Below are 18702 nucleotides of genomic sequence, written 5' to 3' on the forward strand. Positions count from 1 at the left end.
TGCCCTTCAATATTTTAACACTAGAACACACCAATTTCTCATATTCAAGAAAAATATACAAATATTTGCCTTCCTCTTTTGTGTAACTCAGACATCTAAAAAGTAAATTGAGTACAGATGCTGCATTCAAGGTGCCTATTGATTACTAGAGGAAATTTTAAGATAGAATGAAGAATAATAATGCCTTTCGAGTATTGTAGATTAAGCACTGTGGCGATTCAGAGGAGTATCAGCCAGGAATATCAGTGAAGGTGGCATTTATACTGAGCCTTATTTGAGCACATGAATGATGATGGTCAGTACTTGAGCAAAGGCATAGAGAAAAGAAATTGAGAAACACCGAGGAAAGAGTAAGTAAGTTTGATTACATAAGGTATCTAAAGAAGCATAAATGGTGAAAAGAAAATGGTTCCAATTATGGAAAGATTTTTTTTTTTTTTTTTTGGAGACAGAGTTTCACTTTGTCACCCTCGGTAGAGTGCCCATGGTGTCACAGCTGACAGCAACCTCCAGCTCTTGGGCTTAGGCGATTCTCTTGCCTCAGCCTCCCAAGTAGTTGGGACTACAGGTGCCTGCTACAACACCTGTCTATTTTTTTGTTGCAGTTTGGCCGGTGCAGGGTTCAAACCCACCACCCTCTGTATATGGGGCCGGCACCCTACTCACTGAGCCTTAGGCGCCGCCCTGTGGAAGGATTTTGAATGTCAAGTTAAAGAGTTGGTTTTTATGTTGTAGACATATTGCGGAGGGAGTCATGTTAGAGATATACATGTTATTTTACAATATAATGTAAAATAGTGCTTACTGCTAATAAAGCATGAAAGGAGTAAAGAGTGCTGATTTACATAGGTTGGTCAAGGAAGGCCCTTCTGAGGAGATAGTGTGTGAAAAGAAACCTGAACGAGGAGAGGGAGAGAGGCATGTGAAAATCTGGGAGGAAATAAATACCTTCCAAACAGAGGGAACATCAAGAGTGAAAATAAGATTGGTGTGTTTGAGAAACAGTGGAGAGGACTCTGTGGCTGGAAGTGAGTGTCAACGAGGAAAGAGTAGGAGGCATGTGGTTCAGGAGATAGCTAGCAGCTGTGATTGGCTTGAGAATGACAGACAGAGATGAGAAAGTTACAAGAAGATTTGAAATGGAGTATTCATGTATCAGGTACCTGAAAATGTAGACAGGTTTGAGATTGATAATAATACATTAAAACATTGCTTAAGAAATGTTTATAGCATATGCAAAAAAAGAATAGAATATGAAATAAATTTCCATATAGTCATCATCTAAGTTCAGTAATTATCCAGATTTTACTACATTTGCTTTCTCCATCCATTTATGATAATAGTTTTGAGAATCATCTTTCTATTAAAGCCACGAAATTGCCAAGATAGATGGAACAAAGAAAAAAATCAAGGCTAAAAACAATTAGCATTTACAGCATGTTTCAACTCTCTCAATCATGATCGGTTTTAGAAAAATGTAGTTAGGGTACCCATAGTGATAAATTTATGAAGAGTAGCTGTGCTAATAAATACTAGTGTTACTGGAGCTACTCCAGTATTTTTTCTGGTCTTGTACTGAAGACAATATGCTATAATTATAATATATGGTGTTTTCGTGTTACAGGGTAGATTGTTGTAATAGGTGTATGATATATAAATTAGGTTAAAAATTCCATTTTATAAATGAACAAATAGAAATTGACTCTGTAAAGTATAAAAAGGGGCAAAGGTGGACCTTAAATCCATGTCGCTAATACCTTGGTTAGTTCTCCTGCAGCTACCTGCAGTAGGCTTATTCACCTAATACTTTGAACTATGTCGAATTAACACTTTGTAATAAATACACTGACACTTTTTAAAGGTCACAGTTTTACTGATGCAGAAGGAAATTTCAAAGACTTTGAATTATGTGTTTCAATATAATTCTTACTTTTTTATAGGTAAAAATCTGAAGAATTTCATCTGAACACAGAGGGCATTTGTGCTTTTTTGTATTGGAACAAAATATGGTCTCTGTTGAGATGCATAATTAGTCCACAAAACACTACGAACTTCATTGTTTGAAGGCATAACTGGAACAGTTAGGTTGAATTGGCTTCTCTTCTTTATTCTTTCACTATTCACTTTTTTTCACTGCCTTGTGTGTAGAATTGACTGAAATTAAGAATTTAGTCTTTTAAGTTAGAAGAGTTGGTAGCAGGACAAAATACCTACTGAACATATACAGTCATTACCCAGAACATTACAAATGTTTCACAATACTTTTTATTACATTTTAAAATAACTTTTAAAGGCCGGGTGCAGTGGCTCACGCCTGTAATCCTAGTATTCTGGGAGGCTGAGGTGGGTGGATTGCCTGTGCTCAAGGGTTTGAGACCAGCTTGAGCAAGACCCCATCTCTAAAAATAGCTGGGTGTTGTGGCAGGCACCTGTAGTCCCAGCTACTCGGGAGGCTGAGACAAAGAGAATCGCTTGAGCCTAGGAGTTTGAGGTTGCTGTGAGCTATGATGCTATGACACTCTACTGAGGGTGACAAAGTGAGATTCTATCTCAAAAAAAGAAAAAAAAAACTTAAAAAAATAATTTAAGAAACAACTGTAAAAACTTTAATCTCATTATACTACTTTGGTTTTGCTTGCTTAGTGGTAAATTGGATTAAACAACAGTGTTAAATGTGTGTGTTTTAGAAGATATAATGCCTTCTGTTTTTAGTTCCACATGTCTAAAAAAGGCTAAGACAAGTTCTTTTATATTCTTTCTAGAAAGTTTCTGCATTGTTTTAAACATTTTAGAAATTAAGTTTCACTACAAATAATCTAGTATATTGGTAACAGCAAGAACCTTCTTTTTAGCATACCTTTCTTTTGCATTATTAAGATAGTTTTTGGTCTTTGGTTGAGCCTTTGTTAATGATGTCTCTTTTATTTTCCATGTGGTATTCACCTATAAGTGCTAAACTGTCAAATTATGGTATAAGTAGCACAAGAAAAAGATTATATGAACATTTTTGTTTTAGCCCTAGGTCTTGAACAGGTATAGAAAGGACTTTAGACAGGAGTTGAGTTGTTACAGAGGAGTAACTGTGTATCCTGAGGATTAAGATAGTGAAGATTTATCTACTGTCCAAATTGGCCAGCGTGAAGGAAGAGCATGATATGAGAAGTAGCTAGAGAAGCAGGTGGGGGTTAGACTGTAAGCAGTTTTATGGGCCAGGTTATCACTATTGTAATGCTGAGAAAGGTTGCTGGAATGCTATTTGATCCACCAAAAGAAGGCAGGGGGAGCTGTTCTCCTCTAACGCAATTGATAGGGTTGTATTTATGATATTTTGAGTAAATATTGAGACCCATGAGGCCAGTTAGTCTGAGAAACAATATCACATCAGGCTATTTACAGTTTCTCAACTTGACATAACTAACATATTTGGTTGGATTTTTTATTGGGGGAATTGTTCCGTACAACATTATAGAATCCCTGTCCTCTACCTTCAAAATGCCAGTAGCATGCTATCCCCCAGCCACAGCAAGCAGACACTGCTAAATGTTTGGGGGCAGAAGGTTGTCCAAAAACTACCCCTTACATCCCCTATTTGAGAACCACTGAGCTATCAGGTTTGATGGTAATGCGTGCATATTTTCCAAGAATTGATGCTGTTTTCAGCAACAGGCTTGTTACTCTGGAACTTCTGATTCCCAGGTATGCTGGTTTAATTTTTCAACTGCCAACTGCTAGGAGGAGGAGTTTCCTGTATGTAGCTGTGTCTAGGGCTCTGGAATTAGCAGAAAGCCCTAATGAGATAAATGGAGATGATGCTTCAATCTTGAATTGTGGAAGTGAATGGACAGAGTAAATTAAGACAGGTGCCACTCTTTAACTGTGGAGGATGATCTGGAAATAGAAGAAACAGTAGTACAAATTGTCAACATCAAGAAAGCAGTGGGTTTGATACATAGTATATAGGATTGGTTGGAAAGTCCCATTCATGTATTTCAGTCACTTTTAGAGGGGCAGCATAATGTAGGGGGTAAAAACTCAAACCATTTTACCAGGTTTGAATCACCAGTTCATCACTTTCTGGCTGTGTACTATTAAGCAAATTTCCTAATCTTTCTGTTTTCTTTTGAAAGGTACTTGGGTCCTAGGTAGTTGTGAGGTTAATTGAGATAACACACATAAAGCAAGTAGAATTAAATCAGTTAATATGTGAAAAACTCATAGAACAATGCCTGACACATAGTAAGCACTCATTAAGTGTATACTCTTACTGTGGTAGTGTTAGGCCTAGTGGGCCTAGGCTATAATGGAAAAATGCCAGTTAACTCCTGGCAAATTTCCGGACATCAAGCTTTCAAATAAATAAATAAAATAAGTGTAGTTTACTCCCAAGATAAATGAAATATACTAAATGATTTCTTGCTTCTAGTTCACTCCCAGTTTCTTGCTTGGCTAACTCCCTGGGAAGCGATCCGGGAGGCACCAGCTGGCCCTGAACTGACCTCTAAACAATACCAGGTGGGGAAAGTATTGAAACTAAGATGTATGGGGAGAAAGTACTGAAACTAAGATGTAATGGGAGAAAGTACTGAAACTAAGATGTATGGGGGAAATATTAAAACAAAGATGTATGATGTGTACTAACTAACCACAAAATTCTGCTTCTGTACAATGCTTGCTTGCTACCTTACCCGATGCACCTGGAAAGCCTGTGTGCCACCCAGGATACAGACCAAGCCTTAAAAACCCGACCCCTTAAGCACTCGGGGCTGCTGTCAGAAACCCCACCTTGGGACACTGAGGCAGTCGCAGACCAGCTCTTCAATAAAAGGACTCCTCTTTAAATTTAACTTGTTTGGCAGTGTAGTCTTTGTGGAACTCCTGGGCACAACAGTAGGGCTTTGTTTGCAAGAGGATGCATTATTTAAATTAGTTAATTCCTTTATCTTTCCAGGCCTCAGTCTTCTCATCTGTTAAAATTGGGAAAATCATATTTACCTCACAGGGCCCTTATGAGGGTTAAATGAAATCATTTCTGCAATGTGATTAGCACAGTGCCTGGTGTTTAATAAAAACTCAGTAAAGGCCGCCTTTTTAATGATTACTCTTAGTGTTAGAGTAGGAAACCATGTAGCTACTGAACAAGTTTCACAGCATTCTGACATTCTGAAAAGCTGAAAAGCATTTATAAAGATATTAGAAGACCATTTTCCATTTATCTACTTACTGACTGTAAGTCTGATTTTAAAGTCTTATGTTGCAAGCAATTAAGAAATCAGGTCCAGCTCATTTACTCAGAAAAAGGATTTATTAAGAGGATATGGGATAGCATATAGAATTGTTAGGAGAGTTGAAAAAACAGGATCCAGGCCATTCATCTATGAATATTGATCCAAATCATTATTCACTATGATCCAGTGAGGATGCCAAGAATGTTTAGCAACAGATGTACCTTGCACAGTTAGTACCTCCGGCTCTGGTGACTGACCAGCTGCTGCCACTAGTGCTATGGCCACTGCTAACCCAGGAATTTGATCTTGCTGCAGTTAATGTTACCCATGAGTGATAACCCTTCTTGATAATTCTTAGCACTAGTTTCTAAGTCTTGTGGCAAGCGCTTTTGGTTTGGCAGAGTTTAGGTCGGAATGGTAGTGCCTTAGAGCTTGGAAAACATAATATTTACATAGATAGTAATAATTGTATTCCAGGCACCTTTCTAAGAATTTTTTATATATTTTATTTTGTGGTAATAGCAATGCTATTTAGTAGGTACTATAATCATTTTACAGAAGAGAAAAGAGAGCTTTAGGAACATGCCTGAGGTTCATAGCTACTCAGGAGTTGAGCCATGAATTGAACCAAAGCAATCTGACTCCAGATATTTGCTTGTTTGTCAGTATCTTGAGATTGTAAATAATACAAGGCAGGCTCTTCCTTCCCCCAAGCCTCACAATGTGGAGGCTTTCCTTGGTTGGGTACGGGGTTGGGCAGCCAAAAAGAATGAGATATACGTAATTCTTGGCTAATCTCTGACTTGGCAAACCAATTATGTCTCTATTGCTGTTATAAAAGATCTATGATGCGGAACAGAGGGACTTTTTTTTTTCTTCCAGATTGCATTTTATGCTTTGCCATTCTTTAGATATTCTCCATTCTTTTAAATACTCTCCTAGAGGCAGTATTTCTGATTTTCAGACTCTGGCTCAAATAGGGAATATATGTTTGTAAACGATACTTAGCACTATGCAGTAATTTTTGTAGTGAAAGAGTGTTGGTAATATTTATATTTTGTGGGTAAGACATATTTTGGAAAATGACACACTTTTTTTTTGGTGGGGTTTTTGGGGCTGCAAGTCAGTCCCTCCTTGTAGTTGGGTACTGTGATCAGTTCTCCCCCTACCAGACTGATGTGGTTGCTATATGATTAGATTTTGGGCTTGCAGGAAAAATAGGTCCACTGCTATTAGAGATGATAAAATGGAATTTTACCTTTTTTCAACATCAACAGTTTATTGAGGTAAATTTATATATAATATAAATAAACTCATTTTAGATATATAGTCCAATGAATTTTAACAAGTGAATAAACTTGGGAAACTATAATCACAATCAAAATGCAGAGTATTTCCATCACCCTAAAGTTTCTTGTGCCCCTCTGCAATCAGTTCTATCCTATACCACCTCCTTCCCCAGGCAGCCATTGATCTGTTGTAACAGATTAGTTTTGTATGTTAGAATTCTGTATAAATGAAATCATATAATATATATTCTTTTGTGTCTGGCTTTTTTGACTCAGCATAGTGTTTTGAAAGTAAGAGTTGTTGCATGAGTTAGTAGTTCATTCCTTTTTATTGCTGAGGATTATTTCATTGTGCAGGTCTACACAATGTATTTACTCATTAACCTTTTATGGACTTTTTTTCTCGTTTTAGGCTCTGATGAATACAGCTGCTATGAATACATATATATAAGTCAGGAAATTGCTCTTTGGTAAATGCTTATGTGTAGTGTGGCAAAGTCATATGGTCAAGTGTACATATTTACTTTTATAAGAAATTGCTGAGGAGTTCTCCAAAATGAAGAACTGTGTTTTGCTGTGTATAATGCATACATTTTTGCCCAAATTTTGGGTAGTACTAATTCCATATCTATATAAATGTTTTTAATTCTTGTATTTATGCTTATATGTTAAAAGTATAACTCTAGATAATAATAACAATATCTTTATGCAAAATAAAACCCTGGGATATGGTAATTGGTTTTGTTGAACTTAACCATGAACTATGACAAAAGCATGTTCAGCCAACAAAGAGTGACATACTTCTCTTTGTACACTTTAGATGGGAGCTAGCAATCTACAAAAATTATTGAAAAATCCCTTGAAAAATGTTGAACTGGTTTTCGTAACACTGCATACTTTAAGCTAACAGTTACTAAACATGATAAGGAGCCTGGCACCAGACCTGCCAAGAGGTACTTTGGACCACCTTTATTTTACATAAAATTCCTTGTATCATGATGTGTTAAAGAATAAATGCTTAAATTCCTTTATAATACAAAAAACAAGCACCTAAATATAAACAAATAAAAATTTGAATTAAAAAATTAAAACATGGGCCAGGCCTGGTGGCTCACGCCTGTAATCCTGGCACTCTGGGAGGCTGAGGTGGGTGGATTGCTTGAGTTCAACACCAGCCTGAGGAAAAGCAAGACCCCCATCTCTAAAAAATAGCTAGGCATTGTGGTGGGGGCCTGTAGTCCAGTGGTTCTCAACCTTCCTTATGCCGTCACCCTTTAATACATACAGTTCCTCGTGTTGTGGTGACCCCCAACTATAAAATTATTTTCGTTGCTACTTTATAACTGTAATTTTGCTACTGTTATGAATCATAATGTAAATATCTGATATGCAGGATGTATTTAGGCCACCCCTGGGAAAGGGTCGTTCGACCCCCAGGTTGAGAATCGTTGCAAGTACCAGCTACTCGGGAGGCTGAGGCAAGTGAATCGCTTTTGCCCAGGATGACAAAGTGAAGCTGTCTCAAAAAATAAGTAAATTAGCAAAACAAAAGATTTTTTTTTCCTTTTGAGTCATTGTTGTAGATATGTAGTGGTTCTTATAGTGGTTTTAATTTGTATTTTCTTGGTGACTCATGATGTTGAGCATCTTTTCATGTAATTATTTGCTATTCATATATTTTCTGAAGTGTCCGTTAAAATTTTGGCCAATTTTTGTTCATGTTCTTATTATTGAATTGCAAGAGTTACTTATAAAGTTTGAATGTCAGTCATTTATCAGATATAGATATTTCTTACTGTCTGTGGCTTGCCTTTTCATTTTTTTAATGACATCTTTTGAAAAGAAGTTTTAATTTTGATGACGTATATCAGTTTTTTCTTTACTGTTTTTGCACATTCTTTCTGACTAGAGAAATAGTTTTCTACTAGAAGGTTATGACTCAGTATTATCCCTCCTAAGGTAACCACTCATCTGCCTACTGTCATCATTATTTACTGGTTTTCTTTTTGAGTTAAATGATACACTATGAACTCTTTGGTTCTGGCTTCATTTGCTGAACATTATATCTCAATGTTCAGCATGTCCATGTTTTTTGTTTATTTGTTTGTTTGTGAGACAGACTCTTACTTTGTTGCCCAGGCTAGAATGCTGTAGCATCTGCCTAACTCATAAGAACCTCAAACTCCTTGATTCAAGTGGCACCTGCCACAATGCTCAGCTAAGTTTTCTATTTTTAGTAGAGATGGTGTCTTGCTCTTACTCAGGTTGGTCTCAAAATCCTGAGCTCAAGCAATCCTCCTGCCTCGGCTTTCCTGAGTGTTAGGATTACAGGCATGAGCCACTGTGCCCACCCTGTCCATGTTTTTTGATGCAGAAGTTCTGTTTTATTGTTGTGTGGTATTCCATTTCTTAACTCTACCACAATTTATTTGAAGGACATTAGGATTGTTTCTAGTTTGGGGCTATTTTGAATAAAGCTGCTGTGATTACTCTTAGTTATCTTTTGAAGGGCATGTACATTTGTTTTTCTTGGGTGTGTTTCTTAGGAGTGAAATTGTTAGGTTATAGGTATATGTTTAATAGTACCAGGAAATAGTGATTTTACCAAGTTTTACTTCCACCCCATGGTTTTGTCAGTTCTTCTAATTTTGGCCATTCTAATGGGTGTATGTGGTTCTTATTTGTAGTTTTAATCTTCATGACAAGTTGAGCTGAATGACTTTGTAGACCTATCCCATACTAAGGTTTTCTGTTTGTTTTTCAAAGTGGCAAAGATTATGGCTGTCAGTAACACAAGGCCTTAAATAATAGTCAGTGTTCTTGAGTTTTTATGTAAATACAATGAATATTTGTATAGCTGATTTTTCTGTGTTAACCTTCCCGTCTTTTCTAGGACATGCTGACAGCATTGGTTCTCACTTGGCTGCACATAAGAATCACTTGTCTGTTGTATAGGAATTTACTGGGGCCCATCATTAAATCATGATCTCTGAAGAGAGGTTAAAAAGCTCCCTGGATAGTTGTAAGATGCAGAATGTGTTAGTCTGTTTCTATATTGCTATAAAGAAAAGAGGTTTATTTGGCTCACGACTTAGCAGACTATTCAGGGAGATGGCCACCAGTTCTGCTTCTGGTAAGAGCTTTAAGGAGCTTCCAATCAAGGTGGAAAGCAAGAGGTATCAGACGTGTCACATGGCAAGAGAAGGAGTAGGGGAGAGCCCATGTTCTTTTAAGTAAGTCAGTTCTCACATGAACTAATAAAGTAAGAACTCATTCATTATCTCAGGGCCAGCACCAACCTGTTCGTGAGGAATGCACCCCATCGCCCAGCCGCCTTCCAGATTCAACACTGGGAATCAAATTCAACATGAACTTTGGAGGGGCCAAATATCCAGACTATCTCACAGAGGGTTGAGAATCATTGGCATGTATGAATGAAACATTCCATTGCCTCTCCAGAGGACTTGTTGTACCTTTTAGGAATGAAGCGCCAACTGTAAAAATCTTTATTAGGGATATGCTGTGTTAATTGATTCTCACCTTTGACCCATTGAAAGGTTTTAAGAAGCTAGTTTCCAGCTTTCACTATTTTGGTTGTACAATAGACTAATTCTCTATGTCAGTTCCACACTCGTGTTTTTTGATTTTGCATTTTTCTTCATGTTACAAGGCTAATTCTACTTTTTATTTTTATTTTTTCTTGAAATAGTCTCACTTTGTCCCCCTAGTAGAGTGCTGTAGTGTCATAGCTCACAGCAACTTCAAACACTTGGGTTTAACTGAGCCTCTTGCCTCAGCCTCCCAAGTAGCTGGGACTACAAGCACCCACCACAACGCCCAGCTATTTTTAGAGGTGAGGTCTTGCTCTAGCTAGCTCAGGCTGGTCTTCAACTTGTGAGCTCAGGCAGTCTGCCTGCCTCAGCCTCTCAGAGTGCTGGGATTACAGATGTGAGCCAATGCACCTGGCCCTAATTCTACTTTTAAAGTACATTCTACCACATATGAGTCAAGAAAATCACTTATTATAAAATAAATGTACTTTTTCTGTTAGTACATAAAGCAGTATTGTAGTTACATAGAAGTATTTGCTCAGTTTTGATCTTCTCAAGCATGATTATGGTTTTAGAATGTATTTGAAATTAACAAGGAACAAAAGAAAAGACCTGTAATTTTGTTATTGCTTTATAAAAAGTGAATAAAATGTGTTTAGCATTTTGTTTATGAATATAATAGTAAATCCAACTTCCTATTGGTATGTAGATTTGCCACATGAGAATGTTTTTAGATCATCTCCAAATCCGTATCATCATTACCTGGAATGTGATATCCCCATATATTGGATTTTCAAAGATTGTTTCCAAAGATTAAACTATTGTAGAATATATACTTTCTAACTTAGAAATAATTCAGTGGTGGCTAGAGCTTGTTTGTACTAACTTGCAAAAGCTGATTATTAAAATTTCAAGAATTTGTAAGCCAGCTTGTTAAACACAGCCATTATTTTTAAAATTACATAAATTTAGGCTGGGAACAGTGGCCCACACCTGTAATCCTAGCACTCTGGGAGGCAGTAGATTTCTTGAGCTAAGGAGTTGAAGACCAGCCTGAGCAATAATTAAGATTCTGTTTCTAGGCTCGGCACCTGTGGCCCAAGTGGCTAAGGCGCCAGCCACGTACACCTGAGCTGGTGGGTTCCAATCCAGCCCGGGCCTGCCAAACAACAATGATGTCTGCAACCAAAAAATAGCCGGGTGTTGTGGCAGGCACCTATAGTCCCAGCTACTTGGGAGGCAGAGGCAGGAGACTCCCTTGAGCCCAAGAGTTGGAAGTTGCTGTGAGCTGTGATGCTATAGCACTCTACCCAGGGAGACAGCTTTTGGGTCTGTCTCAAAAAGGGTCTGAGGATCTGTCTCAAAAAAAAAAAAGAAAAAAAAAAGATTCTGTCTCTGAAAATACCCGGGTGTCATGGTGGACACCTTCCAGCTACTTGGGAGGCTGAGGCAAGAGAATCCCTTGAGCCCAAGAGTTTGAGATTGCTGCGAGCTATGACACCACAGCCGTCTACCCACTATACCAAGGGCAACAAAGTGAGACTCTGTCTCAAAAAAAAAAAAAAAAAGAATAAAATTACATAAACTTCTAATTAGATATATATATATTAAAAACAAAGATAATACATACTGAAAACTAATTCTGAAATACTTCACTGTCTTTTATTGTTACTTGTGCTCTTGAGGTTATTTGTATCTTACGTTGTTTCCGTGGTAGAAATACCATACGTTGATGTACTGCTGCTTAGCTATCCCTACTTTTGGATTCAGTGAGGTCATCTTGGAAGCTCAAAAATGGACATAGGAGGAGTACTGATACCACAAAATGGGCAAACACTAAAGTAAGGGCTTTTTTTTTTTTTGAGCCAGAGTCTCACTGTATTGCCCTCGGTAGAGTGCAGTGGTGTCACAGCTCACAGCAGTCTAAAACTTAAGGCTTAAGAGATTCTCTTGACTCAGCCTCCCAAGTAGCTGGGACTACAGGCGCCTGCCACAACACCTAGCTATTTTTTTTTTTTTTTTGCAGTTGTCGTTGTTTAGCTGGCCTGGGCTGGGCTTGAACCCGCCACCCTCAGTGTATGTGGCTGGCGCCCTACCCACTGAGCTACGGGTGCTGCCTTTTTAAATTTTTTTTTTATTTTAGTTTTTGGAATTTGGAGAACTGTATACTAAACATTTACTAGCATACAGCTGGAAGCATCATTTTTATTCAGTGAATGCCTGTTGTGTTGCGGCTACTCTTTATAAGTGCTTTAAATACATCTTTATTTAATTTCCTGAAGTGTTATTTGAGATGTGTATTATTTTCTGAATTTTATAGATGAGAAAATAAGATTAACTAATGAAGATCACAAAGCAGCTGTTACAATGTACAACTGGGATTTTAACCCAGGTCTATTGTACTGCAAAGTCCCTACCGTTCTCATTATACTTATGTGGTCTCTCTGAGGCTTGGGAATAAATTTTATAGAGAAGAGACCATTTGAATTGAGCTTTAAGTTATGGGCAGGTTCTTATTAGCTTCTAAAGATAGGAGAATATTTTATACATTGGGAACAATGTAACAAATGTTCACAGATACTAAAGTGCTTTTCATGTTCCAGAAATGACGAGTAGTAAATGTAGTATTAAGAGATCTGTAGAACAGTAAAGAGAGGTAAACCTCAGAAAGTTGATTGGACTCCATTGTGAGGGACCTTAAGTAACATGAATCTTAGTACAAAAGAGATACTATTTTTATTTCTAAAGGACATAATTATTCCCCCAAAGCCTTTGGGTGTCCAGCTTAAATTTAAATTCAATTTCAATCTAAAGAATGCATGAAGTATCATGGAGTTTGGGGTTGAGGCCCCATTTTGCTGATTTGTGTGTTGGCCATTAATTTTCAGTACTGTAATTAATGGTTAGTAAACGATGTTCCCCAAAGTGGGTCATTCTTAGTGGGAAAGAGAAAGTGAAGATAATAGTAGGAATGTTTGTGTATCTTTTGCAAATGGGTATTCTCATTATCTGCTTTATGGTACAGAGTGGTATTGGTTTATCATTATATTTTTTATTTCGGAGCGTCTGTTTTTACATAAAGTCACAAACTAGGGCAATACATAGTTCCATTGCTGTAATTTTCTCTGCTGTGTCTGCATCATGAACCATGTACTCCCTGTGCCCTGGAATCTTTTTTGCAGTATCCTCTGCTTTTTAAAGTTCCACAGGCTGTTTCACTTGTGTTTTCTTCTTGTCACTCTTTTCAGTTCATGCCATCCACATCCCTGCCGTTATAACTTCCAGATTTATGTCTTCAGCCTGGAGCTCTAGACCTGCATTTCAAAAGTCTTAGTGTATTGGTGGATTTGGATACCCTAGAGACATTTTCAAATTCAGAATGTCTACAACTGAACTCATTCTCTGAACCTCCTGCTTTTCCCACTTTGGTGAGTGACACATTCATCTTTCTAGTTGCCCAAGCCACAATTAGGGAGCAATAGAGGAGGTAGGTCCTTCTAGATTCTTCCTCCATTTTCACCTCCCACTCTACAGTCATTCTATAAGTCTCTTACTTCTGCCTCCTTAATATCTCTTGAATCTACCTTTTTCTATTCACAGAACTTGAATTCTGATCTTTATGATTTCTTGCCTGGACTGTAAAATAGCCTTACAATTAGCTTTCTACCTTCATTCTGTCAGTCTCACAAGCCTGTTTCAGTTCTCTTATCCATGCCATTCCTTATAAGATGTCATGCCTCAGATGTTGGGGTTTCTCAGAATATACTCTTCAGACACCTTTTTAAAAAAATTTATACAGACTTTCTAGGGCAGGGGTCAGGCCAAATCCATGCTCTTTTATTTATTTAGTATCTGTGGCTGTTTTTATTTGTTTTATTTATTTGGAGACAGAATCTCACTCTGTCGCCCTGGGTAGCGTGCTATGGTATCATAACTAATAGCAAGGGGGGGAGAGACAAGATGGTGGACTGAAGCCAGCTTTCAACAGAGGCTCCCGTCCAGAAGGAGAGTTAAGGGACAGGAATTTAGTAAGTATCCTGGTGGATTTGAGCCGCACCAAGAGAGAAGGTTGAAGAACGCACATCAACACCACTGAGGCAAGCTGTGATCACAAGGACGCAAACAAAAGGTACAAAATCCACCACCAAGTGACGGGAGTCCCCCTCCCCCATGAGACCGGCTCAAGAGCCCCACAATTAAACAAACGGGCAGAAATTAAAGGCCCTCCCACTACACTCCACGGGAGAGACCTTCTAAAAACTGGACCTATCTCCCCTACTAGGGTGCCATGGTGTTCTCCTGCCAGGCATAAAACTGTATAAAACTTTAAAAATCCTTTGCCAGCAACCCTGAACCCCCAACACTCCCCTCCCACTCACTGAGGTCTGGAAGCCTGTCCCCCAGGAGTTCGGATTCTTGGGTGATTTCTTAAGGGCAGTGGACAGTCCCCGAGCTGCAACTGGTCAGCGCTGACTCTGAGGCACACGAGTGTGGAGAGGGCACCCGGCTAAGGGGGAGTCACGCCTCGGCGGCACTTCCCTGCAGTGTGGTGCAGCAGCCCTCCCCGTGCATCAATACGGCCAGGCATAAAACTGAATGAAACTCTAGCTTCCCCCCACTCTCACTGGGGGTCTGGGGGCCTGTCCCTCAGGAGTTCGGATCCTTGTGTGATTTCTCGAGGGGAGTGCACAGTGCCCAAGCCGCAACTGGTCAGCGCTGACTCTGAGACACGCGAGTGAGGAGAGGGCACTCGGCTGAGGGGAAGTCACGCCTTGGCAGCACTTCCCTGTGGTGCGGTACAGCAGCCCTCCCCAGGCAACAATGCAGCCAGGCATAAAACTGAATTAAACTCTAGCTTCCCCCCACTCTCACTCCGGGGTCTGGGAGCCTGCCCCCCAGGAGTCCAGATTCTTGGGAGATCTCTCGAGGGGTGTGGACAGAGCATAAACTACAGCCACTCAGTGCTGACTCTGGGGCGCGAGACAGAGGAGAAAAGGGTCGGCTGGGTGCCCACACCAGAGTGGCAGTTCCTGGAGGCAAATCAACAGCCCTTTTTTCTTTAACAGTAAAACGGCTCACTTCTGGATATTCTGAAGCCACACCCCCTGTATCCCTGGGCAACCAGAGGAGGCCACCAGTGAGCAAAGGATTTGCCTGACACTGCTCACAAACCCGGGAAGCTTCCAGGGCAGGGCCAATTCAGAGAGGTAATCGGACACAAACCTCCAGCAGCAAAGATGTTTGAACTCAGAACAGCCTGTCCTCTGTAGGCGATTTTAGCAGAGACAGAGACAGAACCCCGCAAAGTTGTCTGTTCTGTTCTGTTCTGTTAGCAACATCAATCAGGGACTGGGCTAAGCCTGAGTGAACACCTCCCTCCCACCACCTGCATCAAGCACTCAAAGATGTCAGGCCCCATCTCCTCCTGCTAGATAGCGGCAGACTGCAGGGGCCTGGCAGACTTCCTTGCAATTCAGGCAGGTGCAAACCCCTGGAGTATCTGTTCACTACAGGCAACTGGGTTAGCCATCTGCAGAGATACCAGTGACTGGGTCCGACAGAGGGGCAAAGTGGGGAAGGAGACATCAACCTTCCCAGACTGATCTATTTGCTAGGTGGCTCCTCCTGACTCCACGCAACACTGGAGTAAGCCATATCAGAGGAGTCACCAGACCCCTGTGATCCAGTTCCCAGAGACCTCTTGAACTCTCCCACCCGAGACAGGTGCTGATTGAGACAATCGATTTGGACCTTTTGAACTGAACTAATAGACTGAGGACTTTTCAGGTGGTGCCCTGGGTATGCGGTTGTAGGAAGGTTTGATTTTCCTTTTCCTTTTCAAATTGGTGCCAGAGGTGGGCAGGTGGGGTGACTTAATTGCTGGTTTTTCCACACAGCTGAGACTTCAAGCCAGAGTAAATGTTACAATAGGATCGAACAGAAACCAACTGAAAACAAGACAGAACCACTTCGCCCCACCACACAAGACAGGGCCCCAGTTTCTCAGGCCACAACACTGTACGGGCCCTCGATAAAGCCCCAGGGGAAAAATCAAAGGGAGTAAAATAACCATGGGGCGGAATCAGCGGGAAAACTCTGGTAACATGAATAACCAGAATAGATCAACCCCCCCCAAGAAAAGATATGGCAGATGTGATTGAAGACCCCATTCATAAACAACTGGCTGAGATGTCAGAAATCGAATTCAGAATTTGGATTGCAGACAAGATTAATAAAATGGAATTAGGAATTTGAGGAGAAATTCAAAAGTTGTCTCAAGAATTTAACGAATTTAAAGACAAAACCACCAAAGACTTAGACACACTGAAGCAAGAATTTACAGCCCTCAAAGATATTAAAAATATAGTAGAATCCCTCAGCAACAGAATGGAGCAAGCAGAAGAAAGGATTTCTGACATTGAAGATAAAGTCTTTGAACGCTCCCAATCTCTCAAAGAGGAAGAGAAATGGAGAGCAAAAACGGATCATTCACTCAGAGAACTCTCGGATAATTTAAAAAAAAGCAATATACGAATAATTGGGATTTCAGAGAATGATGAAGTGGCCTTGAAGGGCACAGAGGCCCTTCTGCATGAAATTATGAAAGAAAATTTTCAGACATGCCTAGTGAATCTGAAATTCAGATAGCAGACAGCTTCAGAACCCCAGCACGATTCAACCCCAATAAGTCATCCCCCAGGCATATCATAATTAGCTTCACTAAAGTTAATATGAAAGAGAAGATTCTCAAAGCAGCCCGGCGAAAGAAAACCATTACGTACAAAGGAAAGAATATTAGAATAACTGCAGATCTCTCCGCTGAAACTTTTCAAGCCAGAAGAGGGTGGTCATCGACTTTTAATCTCCTAAAGCAAAATAACTTTCAACCTAGGATCTTGTATCCAGCTAAACTGATACTGAGTTTCATTTATGATGGAGAAATTAAATACTTCAATGACATTCATATGTTGAAAAAATTTGCCATAAGTAAACCAGCTCTTCAGGATATTCTCAGACCTATCCTCCACAGTGACCAACCCAATCCTATACCACAAAAGTAAACTCACTCAGAAACTTCGGATCAAACTCCAACTTCCACACTGGCGAAAGGATTAAAAATGTCCACTGGACCTTTGAAAAACTCGATACCCAAAATTCCACCAGACTTATCAATACTCTCCATTAATGTGAATGGCTTTAACTGTCCTCTAAAGAGGCACAGGTTAGCTGACTGGATACAAAAACTCAGGCCAGATATCTGTTGCATACAAGAGTCACATCTTAACTTAAAAGACAAATACAGACTGAGGGTGAAAGGATGGTCATCCATATTTCAGGCAAATGGTAATCAGAAAAAAGCAGGTGTTGCAATTTTATTTGCAGATACAGTAGGCTTTGAACCATCAAAAGTAAGGAAGGACAAGAACGGTCACTTCATATTTGTTAAGGGTAATACTCAATATGATGAGATCTCAATTATTAATATCTATGCACCCAACCAGAATGCACCTCAATTTATAAGAGAAACTCTTTAACAGACATGAGTAACTTGATTTCCTCCAGCTCCATAATCGTTGGAGATTTCAGCACTCCTTTGGCAGTGTTGGATCGATCCTCCAGCAAGAAGCTGAGCAAAGAAATCTTAGATTTAAACCTAACCATCCAATATTTAGATTTAGCAGACATCTACAGAACATTTCATCCCAACAAAACTGAATACACATACTTCTCATCAGCCCACAGAACTTATTCCAAAATTGACCACATTTTAGGTCACAAGTCTAACCTCAGTAAATTTAAAGGAATAGAAATTATTCCTTGCATCTTCTCGGACCATCATGGAATAAAACTTGAATTGAGTAACAACAGGAATCTGCATACTCATACAAAAACATGGAAGTTAAATAACCTGATGCTGAATGATAGCTGGGTCAGAGATGAGATTAAGAAAGAAATCGCCAATTTTTTGGAACAAAACGACAATGAAGACACAAACTATCAGAACCTCTGGCACACCGCAAAGGCAGTTCTAAGAGGGAAATTTATAGCACTGCAAGCCTTCCTCAAGAGAACGGAAAGAGAGGAAGTTAACAACTTAATGGGACATCTCACGCAACTGGAAAAGGAAGAACATTCCAACCCCAAACCCAGTAGAAGAAAAGAAATAACCAAAATTAGAGCAGAATTATATGAAATTGAAAACAAAAGAATAATACAACAGATCAATAAATCAAAAAGCTGGTTTTTTGAAAAGGTCAATAAAATAGATAAACCTTTGGCCAACCTAATCAGAAAAAAAAGAGTAAAATCTCTAATATCATCAATCAGAAACAACAAAGACGAAATAACAACAGACTCATCAGAAATCCAAAAAATCCTTAATGAATATTACAAGAAACTTTATTCTCAGAAATATGAAAATCTGAAGGAAATTGACCGATACTTGGAAGCACGCCACCTTCCAAGACTTAGCCAGAATCAAGTGGAAATGTTGAACAGACCCATATCAAGTTCAGAAATAGCATCAACTATACAAAACCTCCCTAAAAAGAAAAGCCCGGGACCAGATGGTTTCACGTCAGAATTCTACCAAACCTTTAAAGAGGAACCAGTACCTGTATTACTCAACCTGTTCCA

The 18702-nt window shown here is 39.3% G+C and overlaps 1 protein-coding gene across 4 annotated transcripts in view; it reads left to right on the plus strand.

Annotated features, from left to right (window-relative positions):
* ARFIP1 (ADP ribosylation factor interacting protein 1) overlaps window positions 1-18702 on the plus strand; it is a 120741-nt gene that overhangs the window by 27044 nt on the left and 74995 nt on the right. Inside the window, exon 2 of one of the 4 annotated variants that reach the window (XM_053583036.1) lies at window positions 13314-13493. The exons of the other annotated variants lie outside the window; for them this stretch is intronic. The gene's annotated coding sequence lies outside the window, so the exon portion shown is untranslated. The remainder of the gene's footprint in view (window positions 1-13313; window positions 13494-18702) is intronic. 4 annotated transcript variants of the gene reach the window in all.

This window comes from Nycticebus coucang, chromosome 1, assembly GCF_027406575.1.
Source record: "Nycticebus coucang isolate mNycCou1 chromosome 1, mNycCou1.pri, whole genome shotgun sequence".
Taxonomy (NCBI): domain Eukaryota; kingdom Metazoa; phylum Chordata; class Mammalia; order Primates; family Lorisidae; genus Nycticebus; species Nycticebus coucang.